The sequence below is a fragment of the Pinus tabuliformis genome, chromosome 4_2, assembly GCF_031772625.1.
Source record: "Pinus tabuliformis cultivar Carrire ecotype Pingquan chromosome 4_2, CPIR1, whole genome shotgun sequence".
Lineage (NCBI taxonomy): Eukaryota > Viridiplantae > Streptophyta > Pinopsida > Pinales > Pinaceae > Pinus > Pinus tabuliformis.
The window spans coordinates 1,007,292,756-1,007,313,714 of NC_142304.1; positions in this window are offsets into that span (position 1 = coordinate 1,007,292,756).

Below are 20,959 nucleotides of genomic sequence, written 5' to 3' on the forward strand. Positions count from 1 at the left end.
GGGTAGGACTATAGAATACATCTAGAGGAGGTATTTCCTCAATTATTAAAACAATTTTTGAAGTAATAGTAGCAGGAACGATCTCAATGTCTTAAGTGCCTGCATCTAATTCCTCTGTTGTTTATGGATTTGACTTATGTTGGGTTTCTTAGGAGTTTTCATTTTATATGTTTGCTTGGGGTTTGTATCTGTGTGGAGATTTTTGTTGAACTATTCCCATTCTTGTTCCAGGTCAACAATTGGAGTTTTACTTGACTAAGTTGAAGTAAAGGCAACTTCTGCTTGTTTCTTTGCTAAGGCTTGTTGGGTTGTCTCCTCTGTAGTTCCAACTGTGTTGTTTTCAAACTCTTTATGTGTGTTTCCTCCCCCATTTTGAGACTACTGCTCTGAGTGCTCTGACTCATATGTAGATCTCTCTTAGGTTTCTTCTTCAAAGTTTTCTTTAGAGTTGCCCTCCAAATTTATGCTGGGATTTGGCTCCCTTATTGGTTCAATACGTAATAGGTCCAATGGGACCTTTAATAGTCTCTTTTCATGTACACATGGAAAGCCTTAACATCGTCCAGGGTCAAAAGTTGTGATACCATATGCACAACTTGTGAAAATGTTTCTACTTATAGGAAGAGGTCATTAAAGGCGTCCTCTTCATGGGTGAACTATTTTACTTTTACCATAGTAGTAAATTCCTTAACAGTGCCATTTGGGTTGTATTTCCTTCCTAGAACTGTAGCTAATTTCATAGACTTAATCATATCTGCTTCTTTTAATGCATGTCCATAATCATGTAGTGAAAAAGCACCACATTGTAATGGGAATGTAGGCTAGATGGCCTTCTTCTACTCTTTTAGTCCTCTGCTTAATCGCCTTCCCCAGCTATTTGGTAGGGTATTTCTCTGGCCATTAGTTTGTCGGGAACAGAATAGTGGAGCACATGCAGTGAAGAAATGCTCCCAAAAACTCTGATGTAGGCGAATTTCTCTTCCTAAAACCATCTAGCTAATGGAAAGATATCTACTTCGGCTTCCTTAGAAAACCTTGGGGCGGTTTTGTCGTACACTGTGATGAGAGCCAGTATTGCAGCAAGGATGCTGCAACTCCTGGGCTACCAACTTTACTTATCAACCCGGGGTTTTTACAAACTTGGAGGTGATAGTGCTATATGCACAAGTAGAAGTGAAGGTCCTGCTTGTTGTCACTTGTTCATTTGGCGAGAGACCCCAAGGTTTCCAATCCAGACTTCTATAGATTCAGAAGAAGCTTGATTCTTTGATGGAAGAAGAGCAAATCTATTCTAAGGGAGCTAATCTAGTGCAGTAATGAAGAAAACAACATGTAATGCTAAATCACACCATATCCTAATTAACTATTTAAACATATATGCTAAGAAAAATTACTAAATAAACACTAACCTAATGTAGTTATCTAAGTTACAAAAGTAAAGAGCATCAAACTAAACTAACGAGTAAGCAAGGAAACTAAACTAAAATCTATTTTCAATGTCTTGGTATTTTGATGATCGGATAGTGTTAGAGTCTAATTGAATAACAAAATTGAAACTTAGGAGTGGTAATGTTTAAATTATATGCAGAACAACGTTCGAGAAGGAATCAAGAGAAAGAGAAAGCGAAGATCGAAATCAACAAAAGGAAGACGTAATGAAGCAGCAGTGCACAAGAAGATGAGTAGCGAAGATCTTATCACAGGAGATTACATGAATAGATGGACGAAAAATATTAAAGAAAGATTAGCGGTGAAGATCTTGTTGTAGGAGATTGAGTTAATAGATGGTTGAACAGGATTAACAGAAGATGAGTGGAGGAGACCTTATCGCAGAGTTTAAGTGAATTGATGGATGAACAGGATTAATGGGAAATGAATGGCAGAGATCTTATCACAGAGATTAAGTGAATATATGGATGGATCACATTAAGTCACGTGGCAACAGAAGGAAAAAAAACGTGCGGAATGATGGAGCCGGATTCGTAGGTGGTAAGCAGTTTCTTGCATGCCCTCAAAGCTGTAAGTGGAATTCATAAATTTTTTGTGATTAGCCTAAGTGAGTGACACGTAGCACGAGAAAGCCACTTTTCTCACGTGCTCTCGATCGGATATCAATCGTGCAAGAATTCGTGCGAGATTGTGCGATAGATGTTGGATTGTGTGGGATTGATCAACGGTGGAGATCGACCAAGCTGGTTGGCGAGCAGGTGACGCGATAGCCATTGGATCAAGTGAGGCAAATCGACAGTGGAGATGTGGAGCATCTAAAGTCAAACATTAAAATGAATATAGGTGGTAAGCAGTATCTCATGTGCCCTAAGAGTTGTAAGTGGAATTCCTAAATTTTACGCGATTAGCCTAAGTGAGTGACACGTAACATGGGAAAACCACTTTTCTTGTGTGCTCTCAGTCGGGTATAGGTCGTGCAATAATTCACGCGAGATTATGCGATAGTCATTGGATCATGCGGGATTGATCAATAGTAGAGATCGGCCAAGCTAGTTGGCGAGCAGGTGACGCGATAACCATTGGATCAAGCAAAATAGATTGATGGTGGAGATTTGGAGCACCTAAAGTCAAACGTTGAAATGAATATGCGACATGCTGTTAGCGAGGATTGGTCAGGTTTGTTATGGATCGGACGATAAGGAGATCTATGAGTATAATCTAATTAAGATGTGATTTATTGGCTTCCGCATATATTATGCATGAAGAAAGTGCTGAAGGAAATGAGAATATGAGTGAGATCTTATTACAGAAAGATAACGATGAAAAGAACCAAGTACTGAATCAAGACGACAAACTCCAAAGCTCATGTGAGAACTAGAAATCTATGTTTTTGGGATTGCTAAAGGGTCTCTTCCTCAAGTCATGGTCCCAGAGGGAGGAGGTGAGGCCGAGACTCCTGCGGAGAACCTCATGGGTATCTTTTACTCCTTGCTAACCTACTAATTGAAAGAAGGAAGAAATGGAAGCAAACTAAAACAAAACCAATCTACTCTACATTGTTGTAATGGAAATGCGGCTACTTAAGCAAATGAATGATTAAACCATGACTATATGCTAGCATACACGTACAATAAAGAGGATCCTTAGCTACTAGGGTTGGGCCCTAATCCAAGAGCTTCAACCCTTTGAGTCAACTCAATGCTACCTTAAAACGAAACTCATTCTTATTATCAAAACAATGGATTACATAAAAAATTGTCACAAGTCTTGCAGCTCAAAAATAAAGTAGAGTTTTACAATCAAAAGTCTGAATCCTACTGAGGTTCTAGGCATCTCTACTTATACAACTAAAGTCTCCAACAACTTCCTTAAAATTAGGGAGGTTTGGATCCCAAACTCGAGATAAACTGGTGCTTTGACTTTCACTTACTCGGCTGCCTTCTAGTCCTCATGATTTGGTTGTTTGCACTCTGAGCTGATGGAGGAATATTCAAATGGAGGGGTAGTAAATGAGGAGGATTTACCTCCTATAATTCCTCTCCCTTGTCCCATTCAAGTTTTTACTAGGGTCTTTTCCAAAATTCCTTGCTTTTATCCTTTAATCCTTCATTAAATGCACATTAGACCACAAAGCAAAATATCCAAGTCTAACTCATATCATAAACAAAATATAATCAAAAGTATGCATTAATTTGTGAGAATAGTTGGTTTGACTAAGCTAGGAGGTGAATTAAGGCCCATATAATTACCCAATTATGAGGCTCATCATCACCCCCCTACTTAAATTGATGCTTATCCTCTTAGCAACTTAGTCATTTCCCATGTCCTTCATGGCTCTGGTAGCCTCTCTGACATCCCATGCCTCTGTTGTGGTCTCTTCTTCTTGTTCATAGAAGCCTGGTTTCCTTTCTACTTCTTCCCACTGCCTCTTTTCATCTTCTTCTTTTCTCCCTTCTAGCATCCCTAGGAGTAGTGGTGGTCTGAGTTTTAGGCCTATCCAATTGACCTTCAACCTTTGCATTGATTGCTTATACATAGGTGTCATGTTGAGTGCATGTCTCAACCTTTGAGGGGAGTGATATTCTCTGATCTTCAAGTTGTGTGGCAGTGTGTTCCATCTCCTTAAGAAGGCATGTATATTATCATCTCCTAGCAGTCTAAACATATCCTAAAAACGTGAAATTGCTTGTTGTTAGGCACCAAGATATCTAAGTGCCAGCTAAGGATCATTTTCAATTAGATTATGGGTGTTGATTAGGGCCATGGTATTTGATTGTTCAACTCTGATGAAAAGAGGTTTATTTTTATCTATGGCCAATATTATTTTCATCTCTGCAGCCCTTGACTCCTCATGCTTCATCCATGGTGCCAAAGCCATTAATTGTAGATCTCCTAGCTCGGCATTAGGATCCCAAACGTTCATGTCTGTGAGGGCCATGTTGTGCAAGTAAAACTCAGCAATTTTGGCCCTATCCTCTAGTGTACTTTGATCACAAAGATTACTAAACTTCCCGTAGTCGTGAAATGGCATGGTGCCCCTTTGTGCTAGTGTTTAATCTGAAATTGCAGCAATTGTTCTTTGAGGTAAAGAGCATAAGATTTAGCTAGAATCCTACACTGGATGGCCTCCAAGGAGAGGTTGGCCATACATGCTAGTTGGTTTTCCCTTTCCTCCAGTTGTCCCCTTAGCCATGCATTTTCCCTCTCAAGTTGATCTCTCATTATTGCTTCTTTGTCCCTTCGTGTAGGGGAATATTCAATCTCAATATGGATTTTTGTTGATATTTGTGGCTTCCCTTGTATGATTCTTGTGCTCTTTCTTGTTTTGAAGTATAGAGGGGTTTGCCTCCTTCTTTTCCATTTTTCCTTGGCTGGGGTGCTAAGAAGAGTGAGGGCAGTTGCTGCCCCCCTCTCAAGGGCCTCTAGAGACACCCTAGTTCACTCCTTGTGTTCTCTCCCTTCCATTTCAATGCCTTCTTCCTCTATGTTTTTCTTATCTTCTTTCTCTTGATGTTCTTTCTCATCTCCATCGTTTTCTTCCTTCGTTTCCTCCTCGGTTTCACCATCATCCTCCTTCTCTTCTCCCACTTCATTATGTTCCTCTATATTAGTTTTTTCTTCGTCCATCTCATCCCCATCTATTTATGTATCTTCTTCTTCTTGTTTTGCCTCCCCTTACTGATAGAAGGACTAACATCATAGGTGAGGGTTTTGATGTCATCCTCTATTGGTAAGTCTCTGAAGACTAACCATGTTATAGTGATCCTGAGGTGTTGGAGGGCATCTCCAATGAGGATCCTGATCAACCCATGGTGAGCCAATTGTTGGGAATTCCATTCCTTTACTTTGTTGCTGGAGTCTCTGAGTGATTGCATCAAGAAATACGGTATGTTGAGTCTTTGGTGAACTGGTGTTTCTACCCCAAATTTTAATTCTTCAAGAATCCTAAAATGGTAGCCATAAAGAACATTATATCTATGGAATGGCAGATGAGGTGACGGGGTATGGTGAATGAGGTGGATGGTAATGAATGAGGGTGGCGAATGATGTGGAGGAGATGAGATGGAGTGGAGCAATTGGGCTGGCCCGCTGCAAGGGTAGGGAGTGTACGGGATGTTCATCAGGATTGAACCTCCCCGCATAAATATCAGGCTGTAGATCTCGGTCAAATACCTTGATGTCATGGTCAACTGCGGGGGTTGAGCGTGACTTATAACTCGTGCTCGTTGCTCCCCCGCAGAGCACTTTATCTGCCTCTCGAACCCATGCTTACTTAAATCTTGTGCTGTCTCTCGAACTTTAATATGGGTCGGGGCCCCACCTTATATCAGATTTGAATGCCATAAAAAATAAATCACTGTTTTCAGACTCGTGCATTCCCTTTCGATTTTTAAAAAGAATTTCCTTTTTGCCACCTAAATATCTGCTTTGTCGAAGGTGGCCAAGTTAACTGGCCACCTTTTCACTTATAAACCAACTACCTCGTAACCCTTACAAATTTTGATCAAATGATGCATATGAGTGAGTGAGTGGGATACTTACATGTGGTCTCGAAGCCATGCTGCAGTTGTCGAAGATTAGAGGTGCTATGTTGTTTATTTGTTGCATGGTTATTCTTCTTCCTCCTCTGTTGTTTGTTGTCTGCTGTCTGGAGCTCCTAGATCATCCTAGTGAAGACCTGTAGCTGATGATTGATATTCTATGGGATAGTATGCTATAGGACCTAACCATCCTACCATTTACCCTCAGATTGCTCCCTATAGGTTTTCAGGGGATCCTGTAGAAAACACAACCTTCACCTAAATAGAAGAAATGAAGTGAAAAAAATAATGGAATTGATGGAGAGATGCATGGTAAGGAGTGGAGGAGATGAATATATGTGAGGCAGGTATCCCTTTGGATCCTCTCTTTGCTCCTTGATTGTCTTTCTCACCCACCTGCAAATAACAATTATATATATATATATATATATATATATATATATATATATATTGAAAAACACCTAGGCTGCCTCAGAGAGTTTTCCACCCTAGATGTTTTCCCTGGGCACCTCAAGGAAGGTTTTCACCCAGGGATATTTTTATTCTTTTTTCTCTTTTTAGTGACCTCATGAGGGAGGAGCTGGAACTTGCTCCACCATCATCACTGTCTTATTGATATTGTCAATGAACTCTTGTTTTGATAAAGGCCTCTTATACATTTTCAATCGGTGTCCATTAACAAGCAATGGAATGGATTCTTCATCTATAGTTCTGATTTGCACTGAACCATTATCATGGCATCTTTCCACCACATAAGGTCTGAGCCATCTTGTCCTTAGCTTTACCTTGAAGTCTTTATACCTATAATCATATAACAATTCCCATTCACCCTCTTGAAATTGCTTCTCCTTAATATGTTTATCATGTTAGATCTTGCTCTGAAGATGAACTATATATGTATGTAGGAGGGCCTGCATTCTGAATTCATCCAAGCCATTCAAATGGAACAATTTTTCCTACTGTGCATGACTGAGATCCAAATCTAGTTGTGCTCCCATCCTCAATGCGTTATATTCAAACTCAATGGACAACAAAGCCTTTTTCCCATAAACCAGCACATAGGGTGTACATCCAGTGGTGGTCTTCCATGTTGTATTATAGGCCCAAGTGGCCTCAACTAGTCTCTCTTCCCAATCCTTCCTACTGCTGCTTACTACCTTGGTTAAGATGATCTCCAGTGCCCTGTTGGTCACCTCCAATTGGCCATTAGCATGTGGATGATAAGGAGTGGAGTTCCTATGCTTGATTTTGTGATGGTTGAGTGGTTCTTCAATCATGTTAGAGGTAAACTAGTTGCCTTGGTCTGTGAATAGCTCTCTAGGGTACCCAAATTTGTAGAATACATTCTCCCTTAGAAATTCAACCACCTTCTCTTCTGTTGTTTCCTTAATCGCCCTGAATCCAACCCACTTAGTCAAATAACTAGTGCACACAATAATGTACTATTTTTTCTTTGAATGAGGGTTAATAGGCCCAATGAAGGCCATTCCCCACTTTTCAAATGTCTCAAAATTCACTTTAAGTTGTAGGGGCATTTCATCTCTTATAGTAGGCTTTCCCATCCTCTGGCACCGATCACACTGACTAATATATGTTTTCACATCCTGATGAAGAGTGGGCCAATAATAGCCCACTTGTAACACTTTGAATCTTGTCCTCTTTTCTGCAAAGTGACCTCCACAAGGCCCATCATGACAGGTTAGAAGGATGTCAAAAAATTCCTCTTCCCTTACACTCCTTCTCGAGATTTGATCTGGGCCAAGTTTGAAAAGATTGCCCCCAATCCAGGTCAAGGGGGCGTTTTTCCTGACTATCTTGCTCTTTTCTTTGGAGGGCAAGTTTGGTGGGAATTGTGCTGATACAAAATAGTTTGCTATATGAGCAAACCATGGGGAGAGAACTGAAATAGAAAACAAATGCTCATCTGGTAACTGGTCACCCACCATTCCTTCTTCACCTACAAGCAGATTCATCCTAGATAGGAATTCTGCAACAACAGTTTCCTTACGAGGCTTATCAACAATAGTTAGATCAAACAGTTGTAATAAAAGTAACCATATTATAATTCTAGCATTCACATCTAGTTTGTTCATTAAATATTTGATTGCAACGTGGTCAGTATGCACAAATGTTTGGTAGCCTATAATGTAATGCCTAAATTTTTTTAATGAATGCACAAAAACTAGGAGTTCCTTTTCGGTCACAGTATAATTTAGCTTAGACTTTGACAGGTTCTTACTGATGAAATAGATGGCATAGGGAAATTTCTCCTCTACTTGACCTAAGGCTACTCCTATGGCTTTGTGTGAGGCATCAACATGAACATGAAAAGGGAGGGCCCAGTTTGGGCCCCAAAGAATTGGTGCGGTGGTTTGTAGGTTTTAACCCCATACAGAAATTACCTGCATACAAATTCTAAAACACAGAAAATAAACAATGCGAGAGCATAACACATAAAACACATATACACAAAGATTTTCCCACTGGATCCCAAAACTAGGACTACCAGCTTGATTTTTCATTATGTTCCTTTCAATGTTATAATACATATTTATACATGCCAAAGCATCCAATACCATGGATTGAAAACCATCGCGTCCAAAACCATGGAACGAAAACCATCACGTCCAAAAAACATGTGTGAAAATCATGCACAAACCCATAGGTGGGTCCACCCAACCTAACATAGGTTCCAAAACTAAAAGTTTTTAGGGGGCTACCCTGGAACCCATAAAGTGGGGTTACCTGCACCCCTCAAACCCCCTGTGACCCCCCTACTACGCAATCAACGCAATGAAGAGGGGGTTCTGCCCCCCCTCTAACCCCCCAATTAACTACGTGGGCTAGTCGTGGAAAGAATATAACACAACCCAACATTCTCCCACTTATTGTTTTCTTTCCACAAGGGGGTACAAGAGAGCTTATTCATTTATCCAGCCCTACAACGTCCATTGTTTCTCTACACCAAGAGAACTTCTCAGAGCTCACAGATTTTGTCAATGCATCTGTAGTATTCTTCAAAGTGTCCACCTTTACCAGCAACACCTTTTTGTCTTCTATCACATCCCTCACAAAGTGATACTGAACATCAATGTGCTTTGTCTTTGAATGATATGCAGGGTTATTTGCCAACAAAATTGCACTTTGGCTAACACAGTCTATCCTTATAGCTCTCTGTACTAACCCCATACTTGAACACAATCTCTGCAACCAAACTGCTTCCTTGCTTGCATGAGTGGCTGCCATGTATTCTGCCTTTGTAGTTGATAGTGCCACTACAGATTGTTTCTTACTTATCCAACTGACTGCACCTCCAAATAGGTTAAACACATACCCACTTGTAGATCTTCTCTAATCCAGATCTCCAGCCTAGTCTACATCAACAAAGCCACGAATATCTAACACTCTATCCAATCCTGGTCTTCCTTTGTAGCACAAACCATAATCACTAGTGCCACGCAAATACCTAAAAACACGCTTCATTGTTGTCCAATGCTCCTTTCCTGGTTTTGACATAAACCTGCTCAATACTCCCACTTCATGTGCAATGTCTGGTCTAGTACAGACCATTACACACATCAGGCTACCGACTACACTTGCATATGGAACACATGACATGTCCTCTTCCTCTTCTTGTGTCTTGGGACACTGTTCAACAGATAAATTCACACCTACAGGAATAGGAACCTTCACCAGTTTACTATCCTGCATATTAATTCTCTACAATATTGTCTCTATTGGCAATAATACTGAGAGGGGGGGTGAATCAGTATTATCATATTAATAATTTAATTTTCAAATCTGATTTGTATACGCTACTTCAACGTAGTGAACTAGAGTGTATACACAACTATACTTAATGAAACCAACGTATATGTAGAGATCTTTTGATTTACCCAATTCATTGGACAGTGCAGTAAAAGAAAAATAAAGCATCACACATAAGAAACACACATAAACACCAAGATATAAGGTGGAAACCCAATGTGGGAGAAAACCACCTGCTGCAATCGTCTTTGTCTTCTTTTAATAATATGATAATTCTATTTACAATTTGTGTATTGGTGCAGCCTTATACCAGTACACAGGCTTCTACCTATAGAAGGCTACAATATTCACTCATTCTCCAGCTTCTACTGGAAAGGAGCTACAACCCCCTAGCTCTTGTACTAGCCGATATGTTTACTAGTACATAGGTGTCGGCCTACAGAAGGCTACAACCTTCTCCTTTCTTCCAGGGACCACGTTTCATAAATTTTCAGACTGGATCCATCAACAACATCATTCAATCATCAAGTATATCTGCATCAACCAATCTCCTTCTGAACCAATCACAACTGAATCAATCAATCACTTTGACAACCCATCAATCTATTCTTTCATAATGCTATCACCAGAATACAGTAACCAGAACCCAAGCCAGAACCCAGAACACTGCAATAGAAAACAGAAGCAACTAAAACATATTTTATAAGGTATACGCTACTTCCATGTGTCTAACCTACGTGCATACGTGCTTTCCTCAAGGTGAAACTGTGTTCAGATTTGCAAATCAAATTTATGATGTATACATTGTTTCGATATGCAGAACCAACGTGTGTATGTGCCTTTTTGAAAGTGAACCCATGTACATATCTGTAAATGATGATTTAAATATTACAAAAATTCCAGACTTAAGTCATACCCAGATCATCACATTTATAGACTACAACATGTGTCAGTTATTCAGATAAATGATCAAAACACATAATTATAATTCTCTTAAATCCTTAAGATCCTGATATATCATTAGACCTTATCCTTCATAAAGGACTAAGGTTTGTCCTTGGTTCAGATCCAGCAATGCTCCATAACCCAATAACCTGCATACTAGATCTCACCCTTGTTATAGACATTTTTGTGCCTTATAGCTATAAGCATGAAATGTCCATAATTCAAGGGATCCAAAGTCCCTAAAGATGTTGTTACAGCTCCTAAAGGAACAAGGTCAACCAATGACAGCTTCTCCCAGAAGTTCTCCACCAAAACCCACTCAGAAATAGTCAATTCAGGATCAATTCAGAGGCTCCACTAGCTTCCTGTGTTGAAATGCAGAGACTACACTGGCTAGGTGCACTGCAACGCAGGTGGAAGCACTACCAGGGTGCGCTAAACGGGAAATGACAAATGGAAAGCTCATTCAACGAGGTGGAAAGACCCTGGAAGCTTCCAGAATCTTCTCCAATGACACTTGCCTCAATGAATTCGACTAGTGTTGAGTAAGAGGTTCTCAACCTCCAAGTGGAAGCAAGAACTGACAAAGAGAAGCCACAAGTCAAAACATAAGCTGACTCATCCTCTCTGCTTACATCTATATATGGATGTCTCACCCAGAGGTTCAGGAGGCTGGAATTTTGTACTTTGCAGAGAATTGTTGTTGGTTTGAGATTGAGATTAGTACATTGGGTGATTTATGCTTTGTTGGAGGAGAGGAAGGGATTCCTTTGCTGGGAGGTAGATGCTGGATCGAAACTCACTTGGTTGTATCTCCTCTTGGACTTTATTATCATATCAATAAACTATTTGAGTTTCTCCTACATGCTGTGTACCAATGATGTTTTGTTATGCTTACATGTTTAGCTTAATCTGATCTTGAGCTTTTTATGAATGTATATCTGTATCTTCGTGTAGTTTCTCTCTCGTGTGATCTTGCAAGAATTCGGTGAAGCTGGGTCGGTGAAGGAGAAGGAAGCTGGGAGCTACTAAAGAGAGGAGTGATTTGGATCGAAAAACTAGCGGAAGACACAGGTTAGTTAGATCCTTCTTCCTCATTTACATTTCATAAAGAAGAATACTCAATTAGTTTACCTCGTTTGTTGCTAAGGAACTATCACACCTTAGAGTGGGATAGGAGCATTCCGAATTGGATACTTTTCCCAACAACAAATTGGCGACTCCACTGGGGAAGAGTATCTTGTTAGTTTATTTGTGTTTCTATTGTTGTTCTTCTCATAAACTCTGGAGTGCCGAATCGAAATGCATTTTCCATTTTCAAGTGCAAAGTAGAGATCTGCCACTCTAGTCCACTCACTGGGCCTGTTTTTATGATATGAAAAAACTGATCCATAAGTGCTCTAACAGCCCTTTGTGATAGATCTTAGTCCTCCTTTAAATCATCCTCCTAATTGTACCTAATTGATAGCTTTTATTCGGCCAAAAACTGTAGATTAAACTACAAACCGTGACCCAGAACCCAGAGACAATTCTCGTTTATGCTCCAGCGCAGACTTTGTGAAGAGGTTCTACATTTCAACGCAGGTCCCGTGAAGGATACTTGCGCTGAAGTTCAGTTTCTCAGTGCTGAGGGTGCGCTGATCAGCCTTTGCCTTGTGCAGCTGTGGTTCCCTGCTTCCTTTTGCTCAGTTTTATCTCTGTTTTTTGCAGTCTGTTATCAGTCAGTGTACTTATCTGAAACCCCTTTTCTCTGCCTCAATTCCGCCTCAGTTGTATAAAGAAACTGTATTTGTTCTTTGTGTATTTGTTACATCATTTGCAGTTTCCCATTACAAAAGTAAACTATTCATACTATCGCCCTTAGATCTAGACCTGTCATAAGTGTCGTTTTCATCTTAGGAGTGAGTTTGTTTGTTGTTCACAGTTGATTACGCTTTTACTTTCGTCGTTTGGTTTGAATTTATGCATTTCTAGTGTCGAAACAAGTAAATCGTAAAGTTTCGTAATCGTCTTTTTGATTTCGAAAAAGGAACTTGTTTATGTTTTCACTTGAGATCGAATTCAAATTTGTACAACAGCTTTCTTTTTAGGCATCAATATTAAGAAAGCGAAAACAAATACATGCATTTGTGCATTTTCATATTGATAGTTTGTATGTTGATTTAGGAAAAGTGCATTTACAGTGTGCTCTATGCTCTTTGAGAAAAGTTTGTGTCTTCCTTTTCCCCTTGTAGCTAGGATTTTCATTGTTGAAAAGATATAAAAGCTTGCTTATCATCTTTAGACTGCATTTAGGAATTGTATCATACATCTCGTGGTCATCCAAAAATGAAAACTTCTAAGAAAGATCAACCTAAAATAAATTGAATGAACTTAACAACGCTTTGTAACTTAATGCACAACATAGAGGTCTAGGCTAGAGACGTGTTCCGGCGTCGTAAAACCTGGTGACTGTCGATCTCACTGATGGTTGGGTGATTCCTCCTGAGAGACCATAGCACCAGTATGGATTTTGCTCCCACGTACCGTCGAGTATATATTGGGAGACCCCTATAGGCATAAAACATTTATCCTTAGGAAGCCGTGTCGGCTGCCCTACTGATCGCAATGCACTGAACACAACATTCGGGAAGATTGACCGCCCGTACCTTAAAAAGTATTCTGCGGTTTTGCGAAAATTTTGGCACACCCTCTACCTAGAACTCCAGAGCAGTTCCTTTTGGCCTTTTTCAGACTCTATAACGGAAAAATTCCATCCGAGCATTTGTCACTTCGGGTTCGTTAAAACATCGAAGGAGACTAGAGTCATCTTTAGCTTTTTCTCGACTCTTTAAAATTGAAAAAGCAAGTTGTGTCTAAGCGTCGTTAAAATTTATTTTAAATGGAACAATCACCCCTTTTTCCTTCGTTGATCTTTAGGTTGAGAAAATGGAGCCCACCAACCAAGGAATTCCCCTTGGTGGAAATCCTAGTCCCTTCTCCTCTTGGGGAGATGTTGGTGCGCCCCATATAGCCACATTGTCGCTTCCAGGACTGACAATTGGCTTGTCGGTCTGGCTCTTCTCAACCAATGTCGTTCAGAACACCACTATTCCTGAACAGTCGAATCAACAGTTAGACCAGTCCAGAGTTGCCCACCGGCCTTCTACTTCCTCTAGTTCTTCCTCTCCTCCTTCCTCTTCGCTTGACGGAACTGGTAAAACAAAAAACCAAGTTCCTAAGGAGAAGAAGGAAAAGAAGAAGAAAGAGAAGAAGAAGAAGGAGCCAAAAGCGACTGGGGGCAAACAAGTGTCATCTAACAAAACTCCACACACAGCACTGACTAGGCCTCAATCGCCATGTGTCATATGCAAGAGAGACCACTTCCACAGAGATTGTCCCTGCATCCCTCGGATACTAAGGGACTGGTCTCCCTGTTTGCACAATCCAGTGGCATCAACCTCTGATAGCCATGTTGAATGCATGTTGTCAACTAGCGAAAGTGAAGTCCTTGGACAAAAAGGGAGAGCTAGATCTCCCTGTAGACTGTGCGAAGACGACCATGCCATCCACCGTTGTCCCTTCTTAGACAAAGCGAAAAGAGGTTTGGATGATCGTCTGGTTTCACCGTTACGACTTCCTCATGGATATAAAAAACTCTTGTCGAGTCCTTCGGTAGTTGAGAATCCAGCTGGCCCACTCAAGTGGTCAGCTGAAGTGCCGATCATTGAAGATGAACCAGCTGAATCCATACCCGACGAAAGTCAAAAGGTCGAGGCGGCAGTTGACTCGGTCTTGCCTTCAGAGGTTTTGTCTTCGAATGATACAGTCACTGAAGAGGATAAAGATGACACCATCCAAATTCTCTTCATCAACACAGACTCCGACGAGCACGGGGGCAATTCCCCCATTCCTTTATTGCAGGAAGTAAGTTCATCAGAGCGATACCCGACCGTTTACTCGGTCCCACCACTAAGCAACCTAGTTGTCTCCTTCGACTGGAACCAACTAGGCAGACCTCGTTTTCCAGCAAGCATACCATTCAGAATTATCGTCGAAATATACATAATGGTCATGGCTGGTACCATCATTGATGAGGGGGCACCTATGATTATCCTTTCCTCTACTGCTTGGAAAGCGCTTGGTTCGCCAGCGCTTTTGCCTGAAATGAGAAATCTGACAGGCTTTGATAAAGGAACCACTCGACCTTTAGGGATCCTCCCCAATGTGCCTATCACATTGAAAGGGAAGACCATTCAAATGAACGTGATGGTCATTCAAGGACCCTTGGATTATAACCTACTCCTTGGACGAGACTATATATATTGCATGGGAGCCATCGTCTCCTCACTCTTTAGAGTAATGCGTTTTCCGCACGAAGGAAGAGTGGTCAAGCTCGTGGACCAGCTTTCATTTCCCAAATCACGCATCACAAATAGTCATATACCATCCCTAAATGGTCTCTTCATGCAAGAAATGTCTCAACCCATAGTCCGTCCTCCCGATGAGCGCGAGTAATTCGGAGGGATATGACTGGAACCCAGGGGGCATGCATCCTGGTCTGCTTCAGCAGGAAAACTTTGGGTATAGGGTAGGTTTCCGCGGGAGAATATGACTAGTCTGTACCCCATCCGTCTTGGAAGAGGGGTTATTCTAGAATAAGATTCTTTTGTCAAAGTTATGTGTTTGGTGCTCGTTGTCACTCACCTTTGTCTATCTCGGTAGACACCACCGAAGAAATGTTTTGTTTGAAAGATTAATAGAACAATCTTTGGGTAACCTGAAAGAGGTAAGCCTTTCCTAGTAGAACAAATGTTTTATCTGCAAATTGAAGGGTAACCTTGAAATCGTACTTTATGCCTGGGGGCATGCAAACCTTTTGGAGTGCAAGCAAGGGGCGGCTATTTATTTTTTAAATTTTTAGGTCCTCCCTTTAAACCTGTAGGTCTAACCCTTTAAACTCGTAGGATTAGTCGTTTCCGAACTTGCATAATGAAAGGATGTGGGGCATAGCTTTGTAAGGCGCAAGATCCATAAAAAATGGAATCTTACGTGAGACATTCTTATCATATGACTAGATAATCGAGCAGTTTTAGCACATAGTTCATGCTCGTTAAAAAATAAACATAAGATCGAGCAGTTTTAGCACATAGTTCATGCTCGTTAAAAAATAAACATAAGACCGAGCAGTGTTTTTCCGCGTTTAAGCTCGTTAAAAAATGAACTACCCTCCGGTAAATAACCACCGTGAACGTAACATTATCATCCATTAAAACCTTGGTCGTGTTTGCACCGTCACCTCTACTTTTCCATTGGCCGATCGTTCACCTCCATATGATTGTTTACCCATTTTGAGGAACAGCTGCGAAGAGTGATTTCACTAGCCATCCTTGTGACACTGTCGTGATTGGAAAATTCCAACCCTTACCTAGAATCAGCTGCTAACCCGTTTTATCACTCATTCCTCAAAAGACGAGTCTTCTTTGAGCTCTTTTCATCTGACTCGTAAAATATGAAAAGATTGCCGAGTTTTGGCCTTCCAAATCGTTAAAGCGATCGGAAGTGCTATCCCTCCTCTAGATTTTAATCTTTTTGGACCTGAGGGAGCATTGCACAAAAAGATCGAGCGCTTGTTTTGTTCGGCTCGTAAAAACTATCGAAAATTCATCCCTTCTATATTGTTTTATACTTTTTCGGACTTAAGGGATTAGATGACGAAAAAGGACTTTCGGAGTTGACTTTACGTACCTTTTCAGACTCTCTAAAAATGAAAAGGACCGAGTTATCTTTGTCGTTAGACTCGTTAAAAACATTAAATAGCGACAAACTTGTCTTTAGACGAGAACGAGTTTCACTATCGCTAGGCTCGTTAAAACATAGCGATGGGTTTGCCCGAAGGGAAAATTATAGAACAAGCATATGTTATCCTCCTCAAGCTTGGCAAAAATAAAGAGGTACTGGTCAGCAATGACTGGGGAAAAATTGGGAAGAAACTCAAAGAACTTTATTGGTAGCAAGTCGCTCTTGAACATGACACTTCCACTCCGTGCCTGAGTCGGGTTGGGTTGTTTCATTCACCGGTCACATCGCCATGGTCTCGCCATACCATCCACCTCTGGGGTAAATGATACCAATCCATCACACAAGTGTCGCCGATATGTTCAAGAGAAGTCATCCAGAGAAGTCAACCGTGTCCCATCCACTACCATACATTATCCTTCATTCTTTCATGACCGCCACCCTGAACTATATATCATCAGATCGTTTTCACCTCCATCAAAATCATTTGCTCTGTTCCGTGTCACTGATGTGGGATACATTAAGGCCCTCCTTTGACGGATCGCTTCTTGTCGACATCAGCTCATTATCCAAGAAGTTGATCTAGGGACACCCCCTTTAGTACTTTGAAGCTTGCATGCCTCAATGGCAAGTTTCTCACTTCCGGCAACAGGTATACATCAATGACCTTCGACCGAAAGATTTTGCGTGGTGTTCGACGCCAAGTCCTTTATTCACACCACGTGAATTGTACTACAGTACCTTGAGGGTCATTATCATTATCGGTGATTCCTCTCGCGCTTGTTAACAGTTTACATCATTGACCAGTAATCAAGCAATGTCTTTCCATGTTCGACTTCAGAACATTTCTCACATGGATCGACTTGTACTTAGAGTGAAGATCAAACGAGTTTGAAGACCCCGGATCTAGTTTCATCCATCCGGGCTGCGATATATATTCAGGAAAAAATAAAGACATTGACATGTACAACGTTGCAGCACAGACAATCATCCTACCAAAGGATGATGATTTCAGCAGGATCATCAGTCTATCAGACAATTGTCTGTCCTATGTACATAAAAATGAATTTATAAAGCTGAGCATGGGAATGCCCGCCTCAGCTAGATCATGAAAACAGTATGAAAGTAATGTATTGTATTGTATCTCATTACAGGTCTCCTCCCAGCATTGAATGAACTTCGGATCCTCCTAATAAAGCATTTCACCCGCTAAACAGCCTCATACTTTAGGGGGCAACTGTTATAGACATTTTTGTGCCTTACAGCTATAATCATGAAATGTCCATAATTCAAGGGATCCAAAGTCCCTATAGATGTTGTTAAAACTCCTAAAGGAACAAGGTCAACCAATGACAGCTTCTCCCAGAAGTTCTCCACCAAAAACCACTCAGAAATAGTCAATTCAGGATCAATTCAGAGGCTCCACTAGCTGCCTGTGTTGAAATGCAGAGACTACACTGGCTAGGTGCACTGCAACGCAGGTGGAAGCACTACCAGGGTGCGCTGAGCGGTAAATGACAAATGGCAAGCTCATTCAACGAGGTGGAAAGACCCTGGAAGCTTCCAGAATCTTCTCCAATGACACTTGCCTCAATGAATTTGACTAGTGATGAGTAAGAGGTTCTCAACCTCCAAGTGGAAGCAAGAACTGACAGAGAGAAGCCACAAGTCAAAACATAAGCTGACTCATCCTCTCTGCTTACAACTATATATGGATCTCTCACCCAGAGGTTCAGGAGGCTGGAATTTTGTACTTTGCAGAGAATTGTTGTTGGTTTGAGATTGAGATTAGTACATTGGGTGATTTATGCTTTGTTGGAGGAGAGGAAGGGATTCCTTTGCTGGGAGGTAGATGCTGGATCGGAACTCACTTGGTTGTATCTCCTCTTGGACTTTATTATCATATCAATAAACTATTTGACTTTCTCCTACATGTTGTGTACCAATGATGTTTTGTTATGCTTACATGTTTAGCTTAATCTGATCTTGAGCTTTTTATGAATGTATATCTGTATCTTCGTGTAGTTTCTCTCTCTTGTGATCTTGCAGGAATTCGGTGAAGCTGGGCCAGTGAAGGAGCAGGAAGCTGGGAGCTACTGAAGAGAGGAGTGATTTGGATCGACAAACTAGCGGAAGACACAGGTTAGTTAGATCCTTCTTCCTCATTTACATTTCATAAAGAAGAATACTCAATTAGTTTACCTCGTTTGTTGCTAAGGCACTATCACACCTTAGAGTGGGATAGGGGCATTCCGAATTGGATACTTTTCCCAACAACAACCCTTCATCAGATATTCATTACTTGAGTGACTTGGCCTAATGATCGTCTCCTCCTTTTATAGTTTTAGGCCTTTGATCCCAATACCAAGGACGAAAACCATTTAGGAACAATACCTTGGACCAAATACCTAGGATCAATACCTTGGATCAAATACTTGGACCAATACCATGGACCAAATACTTCGAACCAAAAATTTACTTTTCCAAGGTATACATTCCTTTCCTTCTATGAAAGTGCATGTGTACGTATACGCATCTTGGATACATTTAACCTACGTGTGCACATGGCTTGGCCAATGGTGAACCTGCATATACCTCTCTTTCTTCATTCTGTGAAGTCTGATATGTAACTCTGTGCTATTAACCTGCTACACTATGATCTGTCATCTGAGTGAGTTGACATCAAGGAAAACACCTATGTCATAATGCCAACAATCTCAACATACTTCCTGTGGTTTAACCAGAGCTTTCTCTTTTCCCGATCTCTTTTAATTTCCATGCCCAAAATATAGTTTGCAGCACCAAGATCTTTCATGTCAAATTTGGAGGACAATTGGGTCTTCAAATCCTGGATAATTTCTTTGTCATTTCCAGCCAGCAACATATCATCCACATACAAGACCAAATAAATAACACGGTCACCAATTAATTTAAAATACTCACAGTGATTTGCTTTGGTTCTGGTGAAGCCAAGTCCCTGAATAAATGTATCAAATTTCTTATACCACATCCTTGGTGAATTTTTTAACCCATACAAAGACTTCTTTAACTTGCATACTAGTTCTGTCTTACCCTTCACCGCAAAGCCTTCAGGTTGCTTCATGTAGATTTCCTCTTTTAGATCCACGTGAAGAAATGCTATCTTCACATCCATCTATTCTACCTCAAAATCAAAAGCAACAGCAACAGATAAAAGTAATCTAATAGAAGTTACCTTGGGAACAGGAGAAAAAATATCACCAAAATCAATTCCCAACACCTAGGAATCCCCTTTTGCTACCAATCGAACTTTGTATTTCTCCACCTTTCCTTATGCATTTGTCTTCTTCTTGAACACCCATTTTCTTCCAATGGGTTTCCTTCCAGCTAACAACTCCACCAGATCCCAAGCCTCATTTTTGTGCACAGATGCCATTTCATCAACCATGGCCTCTTTCCAGAGTTTTCCATCCTCTGAATCTACTGCTTCCTTCACAATTCTGGGATCATCATCAGTAATAAATAAAGAAAAATTTGAACAGAAAGTAGATGGACTATACCTTTCTGGCTACCTTATTTCTTGAACTGATATTCTCACACCCGGAGTTTGTGGTTCTTCATCTTCTAATTCCTCCTCTGCTATAGAGTCTGATTCTTCCTCCTTTAGCTTAAACTCTATCTTCTCAGGTTCCTTTGGTTGGACTTCATGTTTAATAACATCTTTCAACTCTCTGAACACCACATCTTGGCTATACACAACCTTCCTTGTTACTAGGTTCCAAAGCTTATAACCCTTTAAAGCATCCTTATACCCAATAAAGATGCACTTTTCAGATTTACTATCCAACTTGGTTCGTTTCTCCTTGGGAACATGTACATATGCATCACATCCAAATACCCTCAGATGTGGAAGAGAGGGTTTATTACCAGTCCATACCTCTTGTGGAGTCTTATCCTCCAATGCTGATGAAGGTGATCTGTTGACCAAGTAACATGATGACTCCACCGCCTCTGCCTAGAATTCCTATCCTAACCCGGCACCACTAAGCATGCTTCTTGCCCTTTCCATCAATGTCTTGTTCATTCTTTCTGAAACTCCATTTTGCTAAGGTGTATATGGAGTAGTATTTTGCCATGATATACCACAATTCTTACAAAATTCTTCAAATTCCTTACTGCAGAACTCTCCACCGTTATCTTTCCTCATCACCTTTATCTTCTTCTCTGTCTGGTTTTCCACCAGAGCCTTAAATTCTTTAAAAATGTCAAAGAATTTAGATTTCCTCTTAAGGAAATATATCCATGTATTCCTTGAGAATTCATTTATAAATGATACATAGTACATAGACTTACCCAGTGATGGAACCTTCACAGGTCCAAACACATCACTGAGCACAAGCTCTAATATCTATTTCACCCCCTTACCACCAGAGGGAAAACTCACCCGATTCTGCTTCCCATATGCACAATTTTCACAGAAATCAAAATCCATAGAGCTA